This window comes from Engystomops pustulosus, chromosome 4, assembly GCF_040894005.1.
Source record: "Engystomops pustulosus chromosome 4, aEngPut4.maternal, whole genome shotgun sequence".
NCBI classification, from domain to species: Eukaryota; Metazoa; Chordata; class Amphibia; order Anura; family Leptodactylidae; genus Engystomops; species Engystomops pustulosus.
In genome coordinates this window covers 207,096,600-207,122,674 of record NC_092414.1, presented here as the reverse complement: position 1 = coordinate 207,122,674, position 26,075 = coordinate 207,096,600, and the positions used below count along the sequence as shown (strand labels likewise).

The window sequence follows — 26,075 nt, the reverse complement described above, 5'->3', positions numbered from 1 at the left end:
AGGAGGCAGATGCCTTAGAGGAGGAGGCCATGCTGTCAGGACAAATTCTGACTAGGCGGGAGGTACAGCAGGGCTCAAGTAAAACTGCTCAAGAACCTCAGCGGTCAGGGAGCACTCAGGGGAGTATGGAGGTTGTCACCCAGGAGCAGCCTCAGGCAGCCACCTCTGTAGCACCTGATGATTATGAGGAGGTAAAGAAGAAAAAAAGAAAGAAAAAAGATAAATCCTCCCGTAAGCCTGAGGAGTACAGTGCGGAACCTAAGACCAGGAGGAAGTCCAGTGGTGATACTGGGGTCATGGTCCTTGGCAACCGGTTTGATGCTCTGTCAGAGTCAGATGGGGATTATGAGCGAGAGCTGGAACGTATTGACAATGAGTGTGAGGTGGACACAGCGGACCCCCCAACTAAAAAGAAGCCACCTCCTGAAGATACCGCTGTGGAGTCAGACATGGAGACAGGTGGAAGACAGGGGCAGGATGACTCTGACACATGATGATGGGGGTCACTGCTCTGCTCTTTATCATTGTAATGGCTGGGTTCTCTCTAAAAGTTGCTTCCAGCAACGTCAACAGCATTAAAGTAAGAAGGACCAGACACGCTGTATATGACCACCTGAGATATCTGGACGCTGATGTCATCTTCCTGCAGGAGACCCGTCTGACCACCTTGGGGCATCTCCGTGAGGCTGAGCGTGAGTGGCGGTCTGGTCCTTCTTACTGGTCACTGGCTGTGGAGCCGTACGCCGGGGTCGCCATACTGTTTAACACCACAGACGTGACTGTGCACAGGCTGACGGAGGTCGCTATGGGGAGGTGCCTGGTGCTAGAGGTGACCATCCATGGTAGGCGGCTCCGGCTGATCAACATCTATGGCCCACAGACAGTGACAGAGAGAATCCAGCTGTTCCATGAGGTACAGCAGTATCTTTTTACCTCTATCCCTGTGATAATGGCGGGTGATTTCAATGTTACCATGACATCAGGTGACAGGTCCTCGGGCAGAGCAGTGGTCAGAGACTCCAAAGTCCTAAAGAGCATCATATCACAGGCCCATCTATGTGATGTGTTTACCCTGGGTGGCAGGAAACCCAAGTACACCTACACATGTGCTGACAGGAGCAGTAGGATAGATATGGCTTTTGTGAGTCCCTCAGAGACTGTAAGTGGGATGAGCGAGAGAGTTGTCCCATATTCTGATCACCTGGCGTTATTTTTTTGTATGGGAGCCTCTAACCGCTCTGATATTGGTCGGGGGTTATGGAGGCTCAATTCTAGCATCCTGGATGATGTCTGTGTCCAGAATTGTACCCACTCCCTTTTTCAGGACCAGCTCCAGAGACAGGACTTTTATGACAACATATCTGACTGGTGGGAGAACGTCAAGGAGGAGATCCGGTCCCTCTTAAAGAGACTGTCAGTGAAGAAGGTTAAGAGTAAGTACAGCCAGTATCTCAAGCTGCGGAAAGAATTGGAGTCACTGTATTCGGCGGGAGGGGGGGACAAACATAAAATTGACCGACTGAAATCTGAAATAAAGCAGTATCAGTACAGCCGCTACACGTCCCTGGTAATAGAAAGAGATTACGGAAAACTGGGTGTTCCCGATCCGTATGAAAATTGCCGGGAACGTGTGGCCAAGAAATCAATCACAGGTCTCACTGACTCCCAGGGAGTTTTGCAGGAATCTCGGGAGGGTATCCTGGGGGTGGTGAGATCCTACTATGCTGAGTTATTTCAGAGGAAGGTTTTGGATAAAGAGAAAATGGCTCAATTCTTGGAGGCAACTCCAGGCCCTGACACTAGAGATTTGGACTTTTCTCCTTTGACTGCAGGAATAACAGAGGAGGAGGTTAAAGTGGCCATTGATAAGTTACATCTGAAGAAGGCACCAGGACCAGATGGGATAACAGCTGAATTCTATAAAAAGTTTAAAGACCTCTTGGCTCCAATCCTTGTGGATGTGTTTACTAATTGTTTAGAAAATCACCTGATGCCTCCATCCATGAGAGTGTCCTCCCTTATTCTGCTGTCCAAAGGTAAGGAGCCTAGTGACATCAAGAACTGGAGGCCGATCGCCCTCTTGAATGTTGACCGGAAGATTCTGGCAAAGATTCTGTTTTCTAGGTTAGTCTGTTTGTCCCCGGCACTGTTGGCAGGCTCTCAGTACGGCACAGTAAGAGGGCGGAACATCTCTGGAGCAGTCATCTCGATAAGGGAGATGTTTGAGAGATGTAAAGCTCTGAGGTGTGGGAGATATGTTTTAGGTCTGGACCAGGCTAAAGCCTTTGACAGGGTTGACCACGATTATCTATGGGCCACTTTGTCAAAGTACGGTATTCCAGGACAATTTATAGATTGGCTGAGAACTTTGTATAGAGAGGCGAAGAGCTTTCCTCTGATTAATGGTTGGCAGGGGGACACTTTTGAAGTAGAGGCCGGGGTGCGACAGGGCTGCCCCCTGAGTCCACTGCTGTATGTGTTTGCCATAGACTTGTTTCTGCGATCACTGCAGCGGTGTGATTTTCAGGGGGTGCCGGTCCCCCATTGCTTGCCTTTGAAGGTAGTCGCCTACGCGGATGATGTGACAGTGGTGATATCTGAGCCTCATGAGGTGGAGATGTTGTCTGCAGCCATCAGAAGTTACTCAGAGGCCTCCGGGTCTCTGGTCAACCTTGAGAAGAGTCAAGCTTTCTGGACATTGGATACTGCTCCTGGCTTTGATCTGCCACAATTCGCCAAGGCCTCCACCCATATTAAGATCCTTGGGGTTAAATTCGGGAGGGAAGATAATGCCAAGCTAAATTGGGAAGAGAAGTTGGAAGCCGGAAATGCAAAGGTTCAGCGATGGAAGAACTGGAGGCTGACCTATAGAGAAAGGGTTACTCTGCTGAAGACTTACCTGGTCCATGTCTTCCTCTACGTCTCTGTCGTATTTCCTTTGCCAGAATCTTTCTCCGCTAGGCTCTTTAGCCTGTTCTTCCAGCTTTTATGGGGGAACAGGTTGAACCCAGTAAAAAGAGGGATCACCTACCTGCAGAGGAGAGAGGGTGGGCTGGATATGTTAAATCCAAGGGTTTTCTTTGACTCCATGTTTCTGAAAGTTAATTTTGGTTGCCTGAACTCAAACAATGGTCTCCTGTGGGTAAGTAGTGTCAGGGACTGGATATTGCCTTTTGCAGAGTCTTGGGTGCGAGGCGGCAGTCTCAAGAGGGGCCGATGGACTCCTGGCTTCCTCCCCCAGTATCTGGAGTATGGTCTCAGGTGCATGAAAAAGTGGAGGCTAGACAAAACATTATTGGAGAGTAGGACCAGGAAGGACCTCTATACCAGTGTCTGTAGGACCTTTTATTCGTTACAGCCAGCTCTGAGGGACTGCACAACGGCCACCCTGCAGGAGAGCCTGAAGCTCCTTAATGGACCGAGGCTTCCAGCCAAATTCTTTGACATCGCCTGGTTGTCTCTGCATGGGAGGCTTTTTGTTAGAGGAAATTTAAAATTCCTGAGTCTTTCTGACCGTTTGTGCCCCTTAGGATGTCAGCAAGAGGAGACCATGGAGCACTTTACCACCGAGTGCCAGGGTGGGAGGCAGATATGGGAGGAGGTGTCCCGCAGGCTGAATATACCACGTCTACAGTCTCTTAAATACCCAGAGATCATCTATGGGGTAACACCACACATAACGGACATTGACCGGGGGACCATGTACCTCATTATCACCATCATTAAGTATTACCACTGGCACAACAGGACCCGAGTCTCCATCCACAGTGAGACCTTCCAGCACATGACCGCAGTCACACTGATCATGTCTGAGCTCAGGTGGATCCGATCCATAGAGATTAGGAAAAGAGAAGGGAATAGGAAGTTATGGAGGAACATAAGTCTATACTGATGCATCATGTAATTCTGTTTATTTCTGATTTTTTTTCTCCCCCCTTAAACCAGTGATGGACATTTAAGTTATTATAAATGGAATTTTGATGTATGATTTCTTGTAAATTCTGATAAGAATGTAAAATGTATTTTGTTTGTTTTTTACTAATAAAAATTGCCCCCTATGTACAAGAATATAACTACTATAATGCTGCCCCCTATGTACAAGAATATAACTACTATAATGCTGCCCCCTATATACAGGAATATAACTACTATAATCCTGCCCCCTATGTACAAGAATATAACTACTATAATACTGCCCCCTATGTACAAGAATATAACTACTATAATACTGTCCCCTATGTACAAGACTATAACTACTATAATACTGCTCCCTATGTACAAGAATATAACTACTATAATCCTGCCCCCTATGTACAAGAATATAACTACTGTAATACTGCTCCCTATGTACAGGAATATAACTACTATAATACTGCTCCCTATGTACAGGAATATAACTACTATAATACTGCCCCCTATGTACAAGAATATAACTACTATAATACTGTCCCCTATGTACAAGAATATAACTACTATAATTCTGCTCCCTATGTATAAGAATATAACTACTATAATACCGCCCCCTATGTACAAGAATATAACTACTATAATACTGTCCCCCTATGTACAAGAATATAACTACTATAATACTGTCCCCCTATGTACAAGAATATAACTACTATAATACTGCTCCCTATGTACAGGAATATAACTACTATAATACTGCCCCCCTATGTACAAGAATATAACTACTATAATACTGCTCCCTATATACAAGAATATAACTACTATAATACTGTCCCCTATGTACAAGAATATAACTACTATAATACTGCCCCCTATGTGCAAGAATATAACTACTATAATACTGCCCCCTATGTACAAGAATATAACTACTATAATACTGCCCCCTATGTACAAGAATATAACTACTATAATACTGCCCCTTATGTACAAGAATATAACTACTACAATACTGCCCCCTATGTACAGGAATATAACTACTATAATACTGCCCCCTATGTACAAGAATATAACTACTATAATACTGCCCCCTATGTACAAGAATATAACTACTATAATTCTGCTCCCTATGTATAAGAATATAACTACTATAATACTGCCCCCTATGTACAAGAATATAACTACTATAATACTGCCCCCTATGTACAAGAATATAACTACTATAATACTGTCCCCCTATGTACAAGAATATAACTACTATAATACTGCCCCCTATGTACAAGAATATAACTACTATAATACTGCCCCCTATGTACAAGAATATAACTACTATAATACTGTCCCCCTATGTACAAGAATATAACTACTATAATACTGCCCCCTATGTACAAGAATATAACTACTATAATACTGCTCCCTATGTACAGGAATATAACTACTATAATACTGCCCCCTATGTACAAGAATATAACTACTATAATACTGCCCCCTATGTACAAGACTATATCTACTATAATACTGCCCCCTTGCTGAGAGGTTGTGTGCAGTGTGAGCTCCTGAGGTCTCCTCATGTCTGGAGCTAGCCCAGGGCGGGGCCACCCTGGGTGGGGATCTTCCCCATGCAAGGCCCAGGCTCCAAGGCCTAATCTGGGAAATAACTCCCAGACACCCAAACCAATGGATGAAAATCCAAAAGTCTCCAGTGCAGTAAGTCATGTCAGCGGCTGCAGTTCAGCCAGAAGTAGTGAAGATGTTGTGAAGAAAGAAGCAGCAGTAAGTTCCAGTTTGGTGAAGTCACCTACCAGTGTGAATGTGCAGCAGAAGCCAGTGAGTGGGAACACAATGTTGGGTCATCCAGGACAGAAGAGCAAGCAGGTTGTGCAGGAGCAGAGGAAGCCTCCAGCCCCGGCCTCACCTGTGCCGTGTACACCGCCATCATCCAGGCAGAGGCAGGGCCGGCGCTATGGGTAGGCAAAGGTGGCAATTGCCCAGGGCCCCCAGGGAGAAAGGGGAGAATCTCTTCTTTCAAATGAATCTTGAATTTTGTTTCTAGGTGCCAGGGATCCAGAGATATTCAGGTTTAAAGTGAGAATATCAGGTGCCATTTTTATATATAAAAATCACTCCCAACGGCAGTTTAACAGTTAATATCTCCGTTTTCCTACATTTTAGAAACACAAATTTAGATGCATATAAAAGAGGAGACTCTCTTCTTTCATAGGAAAAAGGAAGTGAGGTTCTATGTGTCACAGAGCCAGAGATACAGCCCTCTGAAATTAAACCCCCCTTAGCCATCAGGCTGCGGGAGCATTTGCTGCACACAGGAGCTGCTGCACCTCACAGATAATGGAAATATTCACTTTATATGTTACTACATTCTGAGAAGGGATAATATCAACTAATAGTCATGGTTTTAACCCTTCTCTATGCAGAACTATCTAAGAAAACACTTTGGGCCACATGTATCAATGGTTTTTTTTTCTGTTGTTTTTGCGCCTTTTCATTCAGGCGCACCGTTTTTGTGCTATTTTTGCGACTAAACGCCAAATTAGCTGCGCAGCAAAAATACCCAGCTTTCCCTCATTTATCCTAGCAATCCAGATGTTTTGCTGTGCCTAATGATATTCATCATTTGCGACTTTTAATTTAGGCGCAAAAACTGGCGCAAAAACACTCCAGCCCGAAGCTGGCGTTAACTGAGAAGAAAGCACTGAGCCCCTTTGCAGAACAGCTCATTTCTAGCAGCAAAGATCAGCCAGACACTGCAGACACTAGTACATATAATACAGACATGAGATACTCTGCAGACACTAGAACATATAATACAGACATGAGATGCTCTGCAGACACTAGAACATATAATACAGACATGAGATACTCTGCAGACAGGAGCTGCAGACTCTATTTACAGTTCATCACCTTCTATTTACAAAACATTCTGCAGAATCCTGAGCTCACAGCAAGAGAGAAGAGAACGTTACAGAATGTTGCACATAGTACTGACAAGTGTCCCCCATGTAATTCTGCACAGTGTCTGAGGGGGATACTGTGCAGAATTACAGGGGTGCAGCAGGAGACCAGCACTGGGGGATCCCCTCCAGGAGAAGCCCCTGCTGAGGAGGTCACTGGGTGCTGGGTGTCACACACCTGGGTGCTGCTGTGAGTGTTATCTTCATTCTGGGCTGTGGAAGAAGCAGAGAGGAGCTTGTAGCAGGATCACATGTAAGTGCCTGAATCTAACATTGCGTCAAAATTGCGCCTAAACTGTGTTAAAGTAAAGTGATTAATAAGAGGCAGGAAATTAAGTTATAACAGATGGTTGTAGCTTGTGATAATTCTGTAAAACAGTGCGCCCGAATTTAGGCGCAACTACTACACTTAGGCGCACAAAGTGATAAATGTGGCCCTTTCTCTCTTATTCCCTTTTATTTTGTGATACTGTTTTAGGAAAGTAGATTTTTTTTATATAAGTATCTGGATTTGTACATATTTTAGATGAAATTTTGAATGTTAATTGCCAAATGCATCGCCTGGTTGTCTGCTTTCAAAATGATTTAGGTTTATGGCGCTTTTACTTATTATTCTGTTTTATTGATATATTTTGCAGGTTGTGACTGTCTAAAAATGTCTAGCTGAAAAGCAGATATCTAGTTATTACAGTTTTAGTGATATTATGTGGATTTATTCATGTGAACATATCAATAGGGCACATTTGTGAACTCTACACATGTCCATCTATTACATTTAGGAGATGTGAAGGTAAACATTTTCTGTTTGGATCAAATTTTTTGCCATCAAAGTCAAATTTTAAGTATTTTTAATAAAATGTTTCAATTTGAATCAAAATTGCATGAAGGCGCCTATGTCTATAAAATTTTTGATGCAATTTTGAAAATGGGGCAAGTGTCTGCTTTCAGAAAATATCGGTCCCTCTCCCCAATGGGCCTCACAGTCTAATCAACCTACCAGTAATTTTTTGGAGTGTGGGAGGAAACCGGAGGACCGAGAGGAAACCCACGCAGACACACGCATACAAAATCTTTGCAGATGTTGACCAGCGCTGCAAGGCTGTAGTGCTAATCACGGAGCCACCATGCTGCCCACAAATCTCCCTATCATTTATCTATCTCCTATAAAATTCTCCCATATTACAGTTTGTTTTACCATACTAAAGGGAGCCTCTTGCTGACTGTGACTGGTCATAAAATATTTTGGGGCCCCACTTTTAGTTTTGCCCAGGGCCCCACTTTGCCTAGAACCGGCCCTGGGCAGAGGAGGACATCTCTGGAGAAGCAGACCTTGCTGGAGAACCTGCAGCAGCCTGTACTGATCCGATCTGAGCGCACAAGGTATGGGAGTGGAGGCAGCAAGGCCGAGACCAAGCTAGCAGGGAGGCCTCAGGCTGCCACAAGTGCTGCTACTGGACAGTGTCATCCCCCAGCAGTAAGAGCCGCAGCACGCCAGAACCCAACAGTGGCGCAGAGGCCCGGACCCAGCAGAGTGCCATCACCTACCACCTGTAAGCAACCTGCAGCAACTCCATGTACAGCGGCTGAGGGTGCACCTGCAGCAACTCCATGTACAGCGGCTGAGCGTGCACCTGCAGCAACTCCCTGTGCAGCGGCTGAGTGTGCACCTGCAGCAACTCCCTATGCAGTGGCTGAGCGTGCACCTGAACTCCTCCTGGCTGATCAGATCCCAGCACTGGTAAAGAGACTGGGAAACCTGAAGGATCAAAAACTGTTGCTGCAAAAAAACATTGACTGTGCCTACAAGCTCAAGGCAGCAAACCCGGAGAGACATGAGCTGTTAGACAAGAAGCTCACCACCCTGGCCAAACAGCTCGCTGACAATGTCGCCCAGACTGAGGCTGTCCTGGAGCAGATGGGTCCCCTGGCAGAGACCTACAGGAACCAGGAGCGCTTCCAGGCCCAGAGACCTCATGGAGGAGCATCTAATCCGGCAACTGAGACCTGCGCTGGTGGTGTCCAGCAGACCCAGGGGAAACCTATACTTCAGCCTGCGACTTTCCCATACCAGCAAAGGGATCTCTACAAGAGAGATGAAGCCATGGATCAGCAACCACCTACAGCAGAGGCACCACAAGTCCCAGCAACCTGCAATCTGCAGAAGGATCACAGCCGTCCCTCTGATGTTACCAGAGCAGTGAAAACACCACATGTCCCAGCATTCAGCGTGCAACGTGGATATCTGCCTGATGTTAGTGGTGGAGAACAAGCACCACAAGTCCCAGATGACGGCTCACTGCAGCAGGACGGTGCACCTGATCCTGAAGGTAACGCTGTGGCATCAGAGCAGGATCATCAGGACTCTGCTGGGACTGATGGTACTGACATTGATGGGACTTCAGTGCCTGATACTGCTCATACATCAGTGCCTAATGCCTTTGCCCCTACTGTCTGTGATACTGCCGCCCCTAATGTCTGTGACACTGCTGCCCCCAATGTTGGTGATAATGCTGATTTATCTGCGTCTGTTCCTGTTACCAATGTTGATAACATTGTGTGTGTTAATGTTCCAACAGGGGAAGGGCAGTCTGTGTGGGATGTTGCCATAGAGCAGGCAGAGCAGTGTATGGAGGCTGATGGCGGGGAGGGGGTAGTACAGTCTGATACTCAGGACTTCCCCCCTCTAGTTGCTGAGGTATCAGACCCTCAGAGTGCAGGAGCCAAGCAGCCCCCGCAGCACCCCCAGACACAGTAGGGTACGGGCCCTCACCAGTCTTCTTCTGGCAACGCCTGGAGCCGGGGTGCACCATCTTTTTCATCCGGCTCTCATTACACCGGTCAGGCGTTTAAAAGGAGGAATGTGGTGAGATTTAGGCACAGAGGGGCCAAGGAGGACCTACCTGACAGGCGGTTTGTGGTCAGATCACTATTGTGTGAACAAATGGGTTTCTCGCCAAGTGACATTTTGGCAGTAATTAACCTCCCCGACCGCCAGGGATATGATGTGAGCTTTAAGCTGATGTGCAACCTGGACCGCTTTTGGGCCATCTTCCCCAGGTTTAGAGATGCAGAGGGGTGGAATAATTTCAGCTTCATCCCCATCTCTAAACTTGGTACAGTCACTGTCACAGTCATCTTCTGGAATGAGTCTGTTCCCCAGCAGGATATTGTCATCTGGCTCAAGAGGCACTGTGACCTCATGTCAGAGCTCACCAAGACCCGGGATGAGGACGGGATCTGGACAGGAGGGTGGAAGGTCCTGGTGAAATTAAGACAGTACAACAACATAACCCAGCATCTGCCCAACTCCTTCTTCATTGGCCGGGAGAAGGGAGTATGTTTCTATCCGGGTCAGCCCCGTAGATGCTTCAAATGTGGTAGAGTCGGTCACATCGCCAGTAATTGCTCTGTGGTCAAGTGCAGCCTGTGTGGGGATATCGGCCATGTGAGTGCGGACTGCCAAAACATCAGGTGTAACCTGTGCGGTGAGATCGGGCATGCCCACAGGGATTGTCCCAATGCCTGGCACAACATATGTAAGAGCTTCCCTGATGAAGACCTATTGGCAGGGGCAGATGACCTGGGGGAGGAGGAGGCATTGTTATTAGGGTCAGATCAGGCTACGCCAGAACCTCAGCAGGTCCTAGAATCAAGTGATGGTATGCCAACACCAGACCAGCCTCAGACCCAAACAACAGAGGGAGACATGGAAGTTGTCCAGCAGGTTGCACCACCCTCAGTGCTCATTCCCTCTCCAGCCACAACATCTGCTAATAAGAGGAGGAATAAAGATAGGTCCACCCGGAAGCCTGAGGGTGAGTGGACCACAGTTCACAAGTCATCAAAGATCAGAGTGGACAGTGGAACAGACATGACCATGACAGTGAATAGATTCAGTGTCCTCTCAGAGTCAGACGCAGAGGAGGAGCTAGAGAAGGAACTGCAGAGGATGGTGGCAGAGTATGATGAGGATCCCGATGGTGACCCCCCCTCAAAACGGAGACCCCATAGGGTGGGGCCAGAGTCTGAATCAGACATGGAGACGGGTGGTGAAGAGGAGGGATCTGATCCAGATTTATGATGATGGGGACACTCTCTCTGCTTCTTGTTATAGCTCTAATGGCGAACTTTAATCTGAAAATAATATCTAGCAATGTCAACAGCATTAGGGCAAGAAGGACAAGACATGCGGTGTATGAACATCTACATTATCTCGATGCCGATGTCTTTTTCCTACAGGAGACTCATCTTAATAGTCATAGTTTGTTAAAAGAAGCAGAGAGAGAATGGCGCTCCGGGCCGTCCATCTGGTCACTGTCTGTGGAGCCATGTGCCGGGGTCTCCATACTGTTTAATACCCACGATGTCACCATTCACAGACTAACCGAGGTGTCGATGGGAAGATGTTTGGTGCTGGAGGTTACTATCCGAGGTAGAAGGCTCCGGCTTATCAATATCTATGGTCCACAGACAGTGACTGAGAGAGTCAATCTATTTAATGACGTGAAGCCATATTTATTTACATCTCTCCCAGTCATCATGGCGGGTGATTTCAACGCCACTAGGACATTGAGTGACAGACCCACTGGTAGGCCTCTACATAGGGGACTCTAAGGTCTTAAATGACATTATAACACAGTCAGGTTTGTCTGATGTCTTTGTGCAGGGTGGTAGAAAACCCAAATTTACCTACTCCTGTGCTGGGAGGTATAGCAGAATAGACCTGGCGCTGGTGAGTTCCTCGGAGGTCATTGGGGATAGAAGTGAGAAGTCTGTCCCATACTCGGATCACCTGGCCCTATACTTCTATTTGGGTAATACGGAACGTCCAGATATAGGAAGAGGCTTGTGGAGACTAAATTCTGCCCTATTAGAAGAGGTTTTTGTCCAGGAACAAGTCCACTCTCTTATACAGGGGGAATTGGAGAGAGTGTATTTCTATAATCATACATCTGACTGGTGGGAGGATGTCAAGGAGGAGATCCGGTCCCTCTTAAAGAGACTGTCAGTAAAGAAGGGTAAGAGTAAGTACAGCCAGTATCTCAAGCTGCGGAAAGAATTGGAGTCACTCTATTCGGTGGGTGGGGATGAAAAACAAAAGATAGACCGACTGAAATCTGAAATAAAGCAGTATCAGTACAGCCGCTACACGTCCCTGGTTGTGGAGCGTGACTATGGAAACGTAGTCACGCCAGATCCATATGAGAGTTGCCGGGAACGTGTGGCTAAGAAATCAATCACAGGTCTCACTGACTCCCAGGGAGTTTTGCAGGAATCTCGGGAGGGTATCCTGGGGGTGGTGAGATCCTACTATGCTGAGTTATTTCAGAAGAAGGTTTTGGACAAAGACAAAATGGCTCAATTCTTGGAGGCAACTCCAGGTCCTGACACTAAAGATTTGGATCTCTCTCCTTTGACAGCAGGAATAACAGAGGAGGAGGTTAAAGAGGCCATTGATAAGTTAAATCTGAAGAAGGCACCAGGTCCTGATGGTATTACAGCTGAATTCTATAAGAAGTTCAGAGACCTCTTGGCCCCGATCCTTGTGGATGTGTTTACAAATTGTCTAGGAAATCACCTGATGCCTCCATCCATGAGAGTGTCCTCCCTTATTCTGCTGTCCAAAGGGAAAGAGCCTAGTGACATCAAGAACTGGAGGCCAATCGCCCTCTTGAATGTCGACAGGAAAATTCTGGCAAAAATTCTATTCTCTAGATTAGTCTGTTTGTCCCCAGCACTGTTGGCAGGCTCTCAGTGTGGCACGGTAAAAGGGCGGAACATCTCTGGAGCAGTCATCTCGATAAGAGAGATGTTTGAGAGATGTAAAACTCTGAGGTGTGGGAGATATGTTGTAGGTCTGGACCAGGCTAAAGCCTTTGACAGGGTTGATCATGAGTATCTATGGGCCACTTTGTCAAAGTACGGTATTCCGGGACAATTTATAGATTGGCTAAGAACTTTGTATAGAGAGGCGAAGAGCTTTCCTCTGATCAATGGTTGGCAGGGGGACACTTTTGAAGTAGAGGAAGGGGTGCGACAGGGCTGCCCCCTGAGTCCACTGCTGTATGTGTTTGCCATAGACTTGTTTCTGCGATCACTGCAGCGGTGTGACTTTCGGGGGGTGCCGGTCCCCCATTGCTTGCCTTTGAAGGTAGTCGCCTATGCGGATGATGTGACTGTGGTGATATCTGAACCTCATGAGGTGGAGATGTTATCCACAGCCATCAGAAGTTACTCAGAGGCCTCCGGGTCTTTGGTCAACCTAGAGAAGAGTCAGGCTTTCTGGACATTGGATACTGCTCCTGGCTTTGATCTGCCACAATTCGCCAAGGCCTCCACCCATATTAAGATCCTTGGGGTTAAATTTGGGAGGGAAGATAATGCCAAACTAAATTGGGAAGAGAAGTTGGAAACCGGAAATGCAAAGGTTCAGCGATGGAAGAACTGGAGGCTGACCTATAGAGAAAGGGTTACTCTGATGAAGACTTACCTGGTCCCTGTCTTCCTCTACGTCTCTGTCGTCTTTCCTTTGCCAGAATCTTTCTCCGCTAGGCTCTTTAGCCTGTTCTTCCAACTTTTATGGGGCAACAGGTTGAACCCGGTTAAAAGAGGGATCACCTACCTGCAGAGGAGAGAGGGTGGGCTGGATATGTTAAATCCAAGGGTCTTTTTTGACTCCATGTTTCTGAAAGTTAATTTTGGTTGCCTGGACTCAAACAATGGTCTCCTGTGGGTAAGTAGTGTCAGGGACTGGATATTGCCTTTTGCAGAGTCTTGGGTGCGAGGCGGCAGTCTCAAGAGGGGCCGATGGACTCCTGGCTTCCTCCCCCAGTATCTGGTGTATGGTCTGAAGTGCGTCAGGATGTGGAAGCTGGAGAAGTCCTACATTGTCAGTAACACCAGGAGAGACCTCTATACTAGGATATGTCGGGCTTTCTACCACTCACCACTCGCTCTTAGGGACTGTGTGACCACCACCTTACAGAAGAGTCTCAGGTTCCTCAATGGGAAGCGACTTCCCCCCAAGTTGTTTGAAATCTCTTGGTTGTCACTACATGGGAGGTTATTTGTGAGAGGGAACCTAAAGTTTGTGAGTGTGGCAGATAGGAAGTGTCCACTGGGGTGTCAGCAGGAGGAGACGATGGAGCATTTCATCTCTGAGTGCTGGGGAGGGAGGAAGATCTGGAAGGAAGTATCTGACCTGCTGAACATCCCGAGGCTGCAATTCCTCCAGTACCCGGACATCATCTATGGCGTCCCATCTCCAGATGGTATTATAGATCCGGGAACCATGTATCTTATAATAACAGTGATAAAGTATTACCACTGGCATGCCAGAACCCGGGTGTCCCTACACAGAGAGGACTATAACTACACGGCTGTGGTATCCCAAATATTGTCTGAGCTAAGGTGGATAAAATCACTGGAAGTCAGGAAAGACCAGAGAAATAGGAAATTATGGGGGAATATATCTGGTGTTTAATTTCTATATATATTGATTTTGCATTTTTCTTTTTCCTTTCCAGCAGCAGCAGCTATGGACTCTAGGTTACATTTACTCTGAGTTTATATTTGTTTGATTCATAATTGTGTATACAGAAGAATGTATTTATGATTTTGTTTAATTGTATTTTGTTGGTTTTTACAATAAAAATTGCCCCCTATGTACAAGAATATAACTACTATAATACTGCCCCCTATGTACAGGAATATAACTACTATAATACTGCCCCCTATGTACAAGAATATAACTACTATAATACTGCCCCCTATGTACAAGAATATAACTACTATAATACTGCCCCCTATGTACAGGAATATAACCACTATAATACTGCCCCCTATGTACAAGAATATAACTGCTATAATACTGCCCCCTATGTACAGGAATATAACTACTATAATACTGCCCCCTATGTACAAGAATATAACTGCTATAATACCGCACCCTATGTACAAGAATATAACTGCTATAATACTGCCCCCTATGTACAAGACTATATCTACTATACTACTGCCCCCTATGTACAAGAATATAACTACTATAATACTGCCCCCTATGTACAGGAATATAACTACTATAATACTGCCCCCTATGTACAAGAATATAACTAGTATAATACTGCCTCCTATGTACAAGAATATAACTACTATAATACTGCCCCCTGTGTACAGGAATATAATTACTATAATACTGCCCCCTATGTACAAGAATATAACTACTATAATACTGGCCCCTATGTACAGGAATATAACTACTATAATACTGCCCCCTATGTACAGGAATATAACTACTATAATACTGCCCCCTATGTACAGGAATATAACTACTATAATACTGCCTTCTATGTACAAGAATATAACTACTATAATACTGTCCCCCTATGTACAAGAATATAACTACTATAATACTGCCCCCTATGTACAAGAATATAACTACTATAATACTGCTCCCTATGTACAAGACTATATCTACTATACTACTGCCCCCAATGTACAAGAATATAACTACTATAATACTGCCCCCTATGTACAGGAATATAACTAGTATAATACTGCCCCCTATGTACAGGAATATAACTAGTATAATACTGCCCCCTATGTACAAGAATATAACTACTATAATACTGGCCCCTATGTACAGGAATATAACTACTATAATACTGCCCCCTATGTACAGGAATATAACTACTATAATACTGCCCCCTATGTACAGGAATATAACTACTATAATACTGCCCTCTATGTACAAGAATATAACTACTATAATACTGGCCCCTATGTACAGGAATATAACTACTATAATACTGCCCCCTATATACAGGAATATAACTACTATAATACTGCCCCCTATGTACAAGAATATAACTACTATAATACTGCCCCCTATGTACAAGAATATAACTGCTACAATACTGCCCCCTATGTACAAGAATATAAGTGCTATAATACCGCCCCCCTATGTACAAGAATATAACTACTATAATACTGCCCCCTATGTACAAGAATATAACTACTATAATACTGCCCCCTATGTACAAGACTATATCTACTATACTACTGCCCCCAATGTACAAGAATATAACTACTATAATACTGCCCCCTATGTACAGGAATATAACTAGTATAATACTGCCCCCTATGTACAAGAATATAACTACTATAATACTGGCCCCTATGTACAGGAATATAACTACTATAATACTGCCCCCTATGTACAGGAATATAACTACTATAATACTGCCCCCTATGTACAGGAATATAACTACTATAATACTGCCCTCTATGTACAAGAATATAACTACTATAATACTGCCCCCTATGTACAAGAATATAACTACTATAATACTGCCCCCTATGTACAAGAATATAACTACTATAATACTGCCCCCTATGTACAAGAATATAACTACTATAATACTGCCCCCTATGTACAAGAATATAACTACTATAATACTGCCCCCTATGTACAAGACTATATCTACTATACTACTGCCCCCTATGTACAAGAATATAACTACTATAATACTGCCCCCTATGTACAGGAATATAACTACTATAATACTGCACCCTATGTACAAGAATATAACTACTATAATACTGCCCCCTATGTACAAGAATATAACTGCTATAATCCCGCCCCCTATGTACAAGAATATAACTGCTATAATACCGCCCCCTATGTACAGGAATATAACTACTATAATACTGCCCCCTATGTACAAGAATATAACTACTATAATACTGCTCCCTATGTACAAGAATATAACTACTATAATACTGCCCCCTATGTACAAGAATATAACTACTATAATACTGCTCCCTATGTACAAGAATATAACTACTATAATACTGCTCCCTATGTACAAGAATATAACTACTATAATACTGCCCCCTATGTACAAGAATATAACTACTATAATACTGCTCCCTATGTACAGGAATATAACTACTATAATACTGCCCCCTTGCTGGGAGGTTGTGTGAGAGCAGAGCTCCTGAAGTCTCCTGATGCCTGGAGACAGCCCAGGCCCAGGCTTCCAGGCCTACACCGGGAGTGAACTCCCAAAAGCTTTCTACTAGGGATGCAAATCCCAATGTTACTAACAGTGAAGTTTGTGGAAAGAATGTTGATTTATTAAAGAAGAAACAAGACAAGGAAGTGAGTACAGCAGTGAAAGCAGTGAGTCCCATGTCCATCCAGCATGGAGGAGCTCAGGTGATGCAGAGTGTGAGATCAGCAGCAGGTGCACAGCCCCCCACTCCTGCACCCAGGCAGAGGAGAACATCATTGGAAAGACAAACCCTGCAAGAAAATCTGCAGCAGAGGGATGTGGTGTCCAGCATGTCCTGTCCAGGCCGCACCAGATCTGCTGTAAAGCCACAGACCAGGCCTGCACAGTGAGCACCAGCCACAGCCACTGCTGGTACAAGCAGCAAGCCTGGGGAGCCAAGGCCAGAGACAGGAGGAGGACTACAGAGACCAGCACGGCCGGTGAAGGAGACCACCCGAGCGCCTGAGCTGCAGATGGCGGAGGAGATCCCGGCACTGGTAAGGAGGATGGGGGAGCTAAGTCACCATAAGCAGATGCTGCAGATGCAGATAGACTGTATGTACAGCCTGAAGACCGCGCACCCTGAGAGCAGCGCCCTGTATAATAGTAAGCTGCAGGCACTAAGTAAGGAGCTGGCGGTGGTGGTGAGGGACATGGACTGTGTTCTGGAGAGGATGGGACCCCTGGCCGAGTCCTATAAGAACAGGGAGCGCTTTGCCCAGCAGAAGCAGAGCTATAACCCTGGACCCCGGGCCCCTGCAGCACAAGCAGAAGCCGTCCCCCCAGATGCACCCCAAAAAATGTCAGTGCAAGTACTGAAACCTGCAAGCTTTTCTTTCCAGAAGGGACAAACACAAGAGCAGCCGCAGATCCCCGCAGTAGATAAAAATGCTGTAGTACCACAGGTCCCAGCAGAGACTGTGCAGCAGCAGGACAGTGGACTTCCATCCATGCATCATGGTGATGCGGTGACCCAGGAGAACTTTACTGTTGTGGCAGAGACTGGGGACACTGGTGGACATCTTGATGTGTCTGAGGGGTCGGGGATGGAGGGGACTCAGAGTCTATCTGGGAGGTGCAGCCACCGGAGGATAATGTACAGGTGGATGGGGGGCAGGGGGTACAGGATAATGTGTGTGATTTTCCCCCACTAACATCGAGCCCCCCAGAAGAGTCAGGTCCCTCTAGAGCTGACCCTCCCCCCAATACCCAGAGTGAGACCCGTCAGGAACCTCCCAAAAACGCCTGGAGCCGCGGCGCTCCCTCCTTCACCTCCGGCGCACACTACACAGGGCAGGCGTTTAAGAGGAGGAACGTGGTGCGCTTTAAGAACAGAGGTGCAAAGGAAGATCTCCCGGATAGGAGGTTTGTGGTGCGGGATCTCCTGTGCCGCCAGATGGGGTTCTCCCCAGATGACATCCTGGCAGTCATCAACCTGCCAGACAGACAGGGCTATGATGTCAGCTTTAAGCTTATGTCCAGTCTGGATAGGTTTTGGGATAAATTACCCCGGCTTGGGGACAAGGACGGCTGGAATAAGTTTACATTTGTCCCCATATCCAGACCAGGTACTGTGGTAGTTAATATAATATTCTGGAATGAGTCTGTACCCCCTCAGGATATTATAGTGTGGCTCAGGCGCCATTGTGATCTGCTGTCTGACCTCACTAAGAACAGGGACACTGACGGTATCTGGACTGGAGGGTGGAAGGTGCTGGTAAAACTGCGCCAATATAACAATATCACCCTGCACCTCCCCAACTCCTTCTTTATAGGGAGAGAGAAAGGCGTCTGTTTCTACCCAGGGCAGCCACGGAAGTGCTTTAGGTGCGGTAGGATTGGTCACGTGGCCAAAATTTGTACTGTGGTAAAATGTAACCTGTGCGGGGAGGTCGGCCATCTCAGTGCCACCTGTGAGAAGGTCAAGTGTGATCTATGCGGTGAGATGGGCCACCCACACAAGGATTGCCCAGAAGCCTGGCACAACATCGCCAGGGACTTCTCAGATGATGAGATGGTGCAGGACGCAGACGCCTTAGAGGAGGAGGCCCTGGCGTCGGGGCAAATTCTGACTAGGCGGGAAGTACAACAGGGCTCAGGTGAGACAGGGCAGCAGTCAAACAGCGCTCAGGGGAGTGTGGAGGTTGTAACCCAGGAGAAGCCTCAGGCAGCCACCTCTGTAACATCTACTGAATATGAGGAGGTGAAAAAGAATAAAAGGAAGAAAAAAGACAAATGCTCCCGAAAGCCTGAGGAGTACAGTGCAGAGCCTAAGACCAGGAGAAAGTCCAGTGGTGATAACGGGGTCATGGTCCTTGGCAACAGGTTTGATGCTCTGTCAGAGTCAGATGGGGATTATGAACGAGAGCTGGAACGTATTGATAATGAGTGTGAGGTGGACATAGGGGACCCCCCAACTAAAAAGAAGCCCCCTCCTGAAGATACCGCTGTAGAGTCAGACATGGAGACAGGTGGAAGACAGGGGGACACTGACTCTGACTCATGATGATGGGGGTCACTGCTCTGCTCTTTATCATTGTAATGGCTGGGTTCTCTCTAAAAGTTGCTTCTAGCAACGTCAACAGCATTAAAGTAAGAAGGACCAGACACGCTGTATATGACCACCTGAGATATCTTGATGCGGATGTCATCTTCCTGCAGGAGACCCGTCTGACCACCTTAGGGCACCTCCGTGAGGCTGAGCGTGAGTGGCGGTCTGGTCCTTCTTACTGGTCACTGGCTGTGGGGCCGTACGCCGGGGTCGCCATACTATTTAACACCACAGACGTGACGGTGCACAGGCTGACGGAGGTCGCTATGGGGAGGTGCCTGGTGCTAGAGGTGACCATCCATGGTAGGCGGCTCCGGCTGATCAACATCTATGGCCCACAGACAGTGACAGAGAGAATCCAGCTGTTCAATGAGGTACGGCAGTATCTATTTACCTCGATCCCTGTAGTAATGGTGGGCGACTTTAATGTTACCATGACATCAGGTGACAGGTCCTCGGGCAGAGCAGTGGTGAGAGACTCCAAAGTCCTAAAGAGCATTATATCACAGGCCAATCTGTGTGATGTGTTCACCCTGGATCGTAGGACACCTAAATACACCTACTCCTGTGCTGACAGACATAGCAGGATTGATATGGCTTTTGTCAGTCCCTCAGAGAATCTAAGTGGGATGAGCGAGAGAGTTGTCCCATATTCTGACCATCTGGCCTTATTGTTTTCCATGGGAGCCACTACCCGCTCGGATATTGGTCGGGGGCTATGGAGGCTTAACTCCAGCATCCTGGATGATGTCTATGTCCAGAATTGTATCCACTCCCTTTTTCAGGACCAGCTCCAGAGACAGGACTTTTATGACAACATATCTGACTGGTGGGAGAACGTCAAGGAGGAGATCAGGTCCCTCTTAAAGAGACTGTCAGTGAAGAAGGGTAAGAGCAAGTACAGCCAGTATCTCAGGCTGCGGAAAGAATTGGAGTCACTGTATTCGGCGGGAGGGGGGGGACAAACAAAAGATAGACCGACTGAAATCTGAGATAAAGCAGTATCAGTACAGCCGCTACACGTCCCTGGTAATAGAAAGAGATTACGGAAAACTGGGAGTTCCCGATCCCTATGAAAATTGCCGGGAACGTGTGGCCAAGAAATCGGTCACAGGTCTCACTGACTCCCAGGGAGTTTTACAGGAATCTCGGGAGGGTATCCTGGGGGTGGTGAGATCCTACTATGCTGAGTTATTTCAGAAGAAGGTTTTGGATAAAGAGAAAATGGCTCAATTCTTGGAGGCAACTCCAGGCCCTGACACTAGAGATTTGGATTTTTCTCCTTTGACAGCAGGAATAACAGAGGAGGAGGTTAAAGAGGCCATCAATAAATTACATCTGAAGAAGGCACCAGGTCCTGATGGAATAACATGTGAATTCTATAAGAAGTTCAAAGACCTCTTGGCTCCAATCCTTGTGGATGTGTTTACAAATTGTCTAGAAAATCACCTGATGCCTCCATCCATGAGAGTGTCCTCCCTTATTCTGCTGTCTAAAGGAAAAGAGCCTAGTGACATCAAGAACTGGAGGCCGATCACCCTCTTGAATGTCGACAGGAAGATTCTGGCAAAAATTCTGTTTTCTAGGTTAGTCTGTTTGTCCCCGGCACTGTTGGCAGGCTCTCAGTACGGCACAGTAAGAGGGCGGAACATCTCTGGAGCAGTCATCTCGATAAGGGAGATGTTTGAGAGATGTAAAGCTCTGAGGTGTGGGAGATATGTTGTAGGTCTGGACCAGGCTAAAGCCTTTGACAGGGTTGATCAGGATTATCTATGGGCCACTTTGTCAAAATATGGTATTCCGGGACAATTTATAGATTGGCTGAGAACTTTGTATAGAGAGGCTGAGAGCTTTCCTCTGATTAATGGTTGGCAGGGGGACACTTTTGAAGTAGAGGAAGGGGTGCGACAGGGCTGCCCCCTGAGTCCACTGCTGTATGTGTTTGCCATAGACTTGTTTCTGCGATCACTGCAGCGGTGTGATTTTCAGGGGGTGCCGGTCCCCCATTGCTTGCCTTTGAAGGTAGTCGCCTACGCGGATGATGTGACAGTGGTGATATCTGAGCCTCATGAGGTGGAGATGTTGTCTGCAGCCATCAGAAGTTACTCAGAGGCCTCCGGGTCTCTGGTCAACCTAGAGAAGAGTCAAGCTTTCTGGACATTGGATGATGCTCCTGGCTTTGATCTGCCACAATTCGCCAAGGCCTCCACCCATATTAAGATCCTTGGGGTTAAATTTGGGAGGGAAGACAATGCCAAACTAAATTGGGAAGAGAAGTTGGAAACCGGAAATGCAAAGGTTCAGCGATGGAAGAACTGGAGGCTGACCTATAGAGAAAGGGTTACTCTGCTGAAGACTTACCTGGTCCCTGTCTTCCTCTACGTCTCTGTCGTATTTCCTTTGCCAGAATCTTTCTCCGCTAGGCTCTTTAGCCTGTTCTTCCAGCTTTTATGGGGCAACAGGTTGAACCCAGTAAAAAGAGGGATCACCTACCTGCAGAGGAGAGAGGGTGGACTGGATATGTTAAATCCAAGGGTCTTTTTTGACTCCATGTTTCTGAAAGTTAATTTTGGTTGCCTGGACTCAAACAATGGTCTCCTGTGGGTAAGTAGTGTCAGGGACTGGATATTGCCTTTTGCAGAGTCTTGGGTGCGAGGGGCCGATGGACTCCTGGCTTCCTCCCCCAGTATTTGGAGTATGGTCTCAGGTGTTTGAAAAAGTGGAGAATAGATAAGACATATCTGGAGAATAAAACCAGGAAAGACCTTTATACCAGTGTCTGTAGATCATTCTATACATTACAGCCAGCTCTGAGGGACTGCACAACGGCCACCCTGCAGGAGAGTCTGAGGTTCCTTAATGGACCGAGGCTTCCAGCCAAATTCTTTGACATCGCCTGGTTGTCTCTGCATGGGAGGCTTTTCGTCAAAGGAAATTTAAAATTCCTGAGTCTTTCTGACCGTTTGTGCCCCTTAGGATGTCAACAAGAGGAGACCATGGAGCACTTTACCACCGAGTGCCAGGGAGGGAGGCAGATATGGCAGGAGGTGTCCTGCAGGCTCCGAATACCATGTCTATAGTCTCTTAGATATAATCTATGGGGTAACACCACATATAATGGACATTGACCGGGGGACCATGTACCTCATAATCACCATCATTAAGTATTACCACTGGCACAACAGGACCCAAGTTTCCATCCACAGCGAGTCCTTCCAGCACATGACCGCAGTCACACTCATCATGTCTGAGCTCAGGTGGATCCGATCCATAGAGATTAGGAAAAGAGATAGGAATAGGAAGTTATGGAGGAATTTATGTCTATACTGATGCATCATGTAATTCTGTTTATTTCTGACTTTTTTCCCTTAAACCAGTGATGGACATTTAAGTTATTACAAATGTAATTTTGATATATGATTTCTTGTAAATTCTGATCAGAATGTATAATGTATTTTGTTTGTTTTTACTAATAAAAATAGCCCCCTATGTACAGGAATATAACTACTATAATACTGCCCCCTATGTACAGGAATATAACTAGTATAATACTGCCCCCTATGTACAAGAATATAACTACTATAATACTGCCCCCTATGTACAAGAATATAACTAGTATAATACTGCCCCCTATGTACAGGAATATAACTACTATAATACTGCCCCCTATGTACAGGAATATAACTACTATAATACTGCCCCCTATGTACAAGAATATAACTACTATAATACTGCCCCCTATGTACAAGAATATAACTACTATAATACTGTCCCTATGTACAAGAATATAACTACTATAATACTGCCCCCTATGTACAGGAATATAACTACTATAATACTGCCCCCTATGTACAAGAATATAACTACTATAATACTGCCCCCTATGTACAAGAATATAACTACTATAATACTGTCCCCTCTGTACAGGAATATAACTACTATAATACTGCCCCCTATGTACAAGAATATAACTACTATAATACTGCCCCCTATGTACAAGAATGTAACTACTATAATACTGCCCCCTATGTACAAGAATATAACTACTATAATACTGCCCCCTATGTACAAGAATATAACTACTATAATACTGCCCCCTATGTACAAGAATATAACTACTATAATACTGCCACCTATGTACAAGAATATAATTACGGTAATACTGCATTGATTCTTCTGAAATGTTGTGTACTACTTTGCAGCAGTGTTGTGTTACTTTGTTGTCACTAATAAGTGGTGTAGATGTCATGAAATTAATGATGACTGTATTACACAACCTATTTGTTGTATGGCTAGATTCTCGGGTGAAAATGTGAATCTATCAGATTGTAATGTAATAGCTATGTGCACAGGATTTCAGAGTGTAGAAAACCTCACATCCACAGACCTTCCCCCCAGGTTGGAGGAGAGATAACATATACTGAGCGCCGCTATCATTTTCACAGATCTGAGTTTCGCAGAAAACATGAACAGGTCATGTATGGGATAAATAAGATCACATGACACGAGGAACCATCAGGATTCCATGACTGAACTATTAGGTGTTGCTAAAGATCCACCATGGGTGTAGAGTGCTGTGCTTTACCCTAGAGATGTTGTACAGAGGTTGGAGAACATGGCTGCTTTCTTCCAAAAACAGCCCCAAACCTGACATTGGTGCCGGTATTGCAACTCAACTTCATTCATCTCTATGCAGCTGAGTTGCACCGGCAATGTTTTTGACAGATTTTTCTCCCGTATACCAGACCTCTCCTTCACCAGTTCTCCTATATACCAGACCTCTCCTTCACCAGTTCTCCTATATACCAGACCTCTCCTTCACCAGTTCTCCTATATACCAGACCTCTCCTTCACCAGTTCTCCTGTATACCAGACCTCTCCTTCACCAGTTCTCCTATATACCAGACCTCTCCTTCACCAGTTCTCCTATATACCAGACCTCTCCTTCACCAGTTCTCCTGTATACCAGACCTCTCCTTCACCAGTTCTCCTGTATACCAGACCTCTCCTTCACCAGTTCTCCTATATACCAGACCTCTCCTTCACCAGTTCTCCTGTATACCAGACCTCTCCTTCACCAGTTCTCCTGTATACCAGACCTCTCCTTCACCAGTTCTATATACCAGACCTCTCCTTCACCAGTTCTCCTGTATACCAGACCTCTCCCTCACCAGTTCTCCTGTATACCAGACCTCTCCTTCACCAGTTCTCCTGTATACCAGACCTCTCCTTCACCAGTTCTCCTATATACCAGACCTCTCCTTCACCAGTTCTCCTATATACCAGACCTCTCCTTCACCAGTTCTCCTGTATACCAGACCTCTCCTTCACCAGTTCTCCTGTATACCAGACCTCTCCTTCACCAGTTCTCCTATATACCAGACCTCTCCTTCACCAGTTCTCCTGTATACCAGACCTCTCCTTCACCAGTTCTCCTGTATACCAGACCTCTCCTTCACCAGTTCTATATACCAGACCTCTCCTTCACCAGTTCTCCTGTATACCAGACCTCTCCCTCACCAGTTCTCCTGTATACCAGACCTCTCCCTCACCAGTTCTCCTGTATACCAGACCTCTCCTTCACCAGTTCTCCTGTATACCAGACCTCTCCCTCACCAGTTCTCCTATATACCAGACCTCTCCTTCACCAGTTCTCCTGTATACCAGACCTCTCCCTCACCAGTTCTCCTGTATACCAGACCTCTCCTTCACCAGTTCTCCCATATACCAGACCTCTCCTTCACCAGTTCTCCTGTATACCAGACCTCTCCTTCACCAGTTCTCCCATATACCAGACCTCTCCTTCACCAGTTCTCCCATATACCAGACCTCTCCTTCACCAGTTCTCCTATATACCAGACCTCTCCTTCACCAGTTCTCCTGTATACCAGACCTCTCCTTCACCAGTTCTCCTGTATACCAGACCTCTCCTTCACCAGTTCTCCTATATACCAGACCTCTCCTTCACCAGTTCTCCCATATACCAGACCTCTCCTTCACCAGTTCTCCTATATACCAGACCTCTCCCTCACCAGTTCTCCTATATACCAGACCTCTCCTTCACCAGTTCTCCTATATACCAGACCTCTCCTTCACCAGTTCTCCTATATACCAGACCTCTCCTTCACCAGTTCTCCTGTATACCAGACCTCTCCTTCACCAGTTCTCCTGTATACCAGACCTCTCCTTCACCAGTTCTCCCGTATACCAGACCTCTCCTTCACCAGTTCTCCCGTATACCAGACCTCTCCTTCACCAGTTCTCCTGTATACCAGACCTCTCCTTCACCAGTTCTCCCGTATACCAGACCTCTCCTTCACCAGTTCCCCTATATACCAGACCTCTCCTTCACCAGTTCCCCTATATACCAGACCTCTCCTTCACCAGTTCTCCTATATACCAGACCTCTCCTTCACCAGTTCTCCTATATACCAGACCTCTCCTTCACCAGTTCTCCTGTATACCAGACCTCTCGTTCACCAGTTCTCCTATATACCAGACCTCTCCTTCACCAGTTCTCCTGTATACCAGACCTCTCCTTCACCAGTTCTCCTATATACCAGACCTCTCCCTCACCAGTTCTCCTGTATACCAGAC

The 26,075-nt window shown here is 46.1% G+C and overlaps 1 protein-coding gene across 1 annotated transcript in view; it reads right to left on the bottom strand.

The window, feature by feature from the left end:
- PALM3 (paralemmin 3) overlaps positions 1-26,075 on the bottom strand; it is a 127,275-nt gene that overhangs the window by 66,312 nt on the left and 34,888 nt on the right. The window lies entirely within an intron of this gene.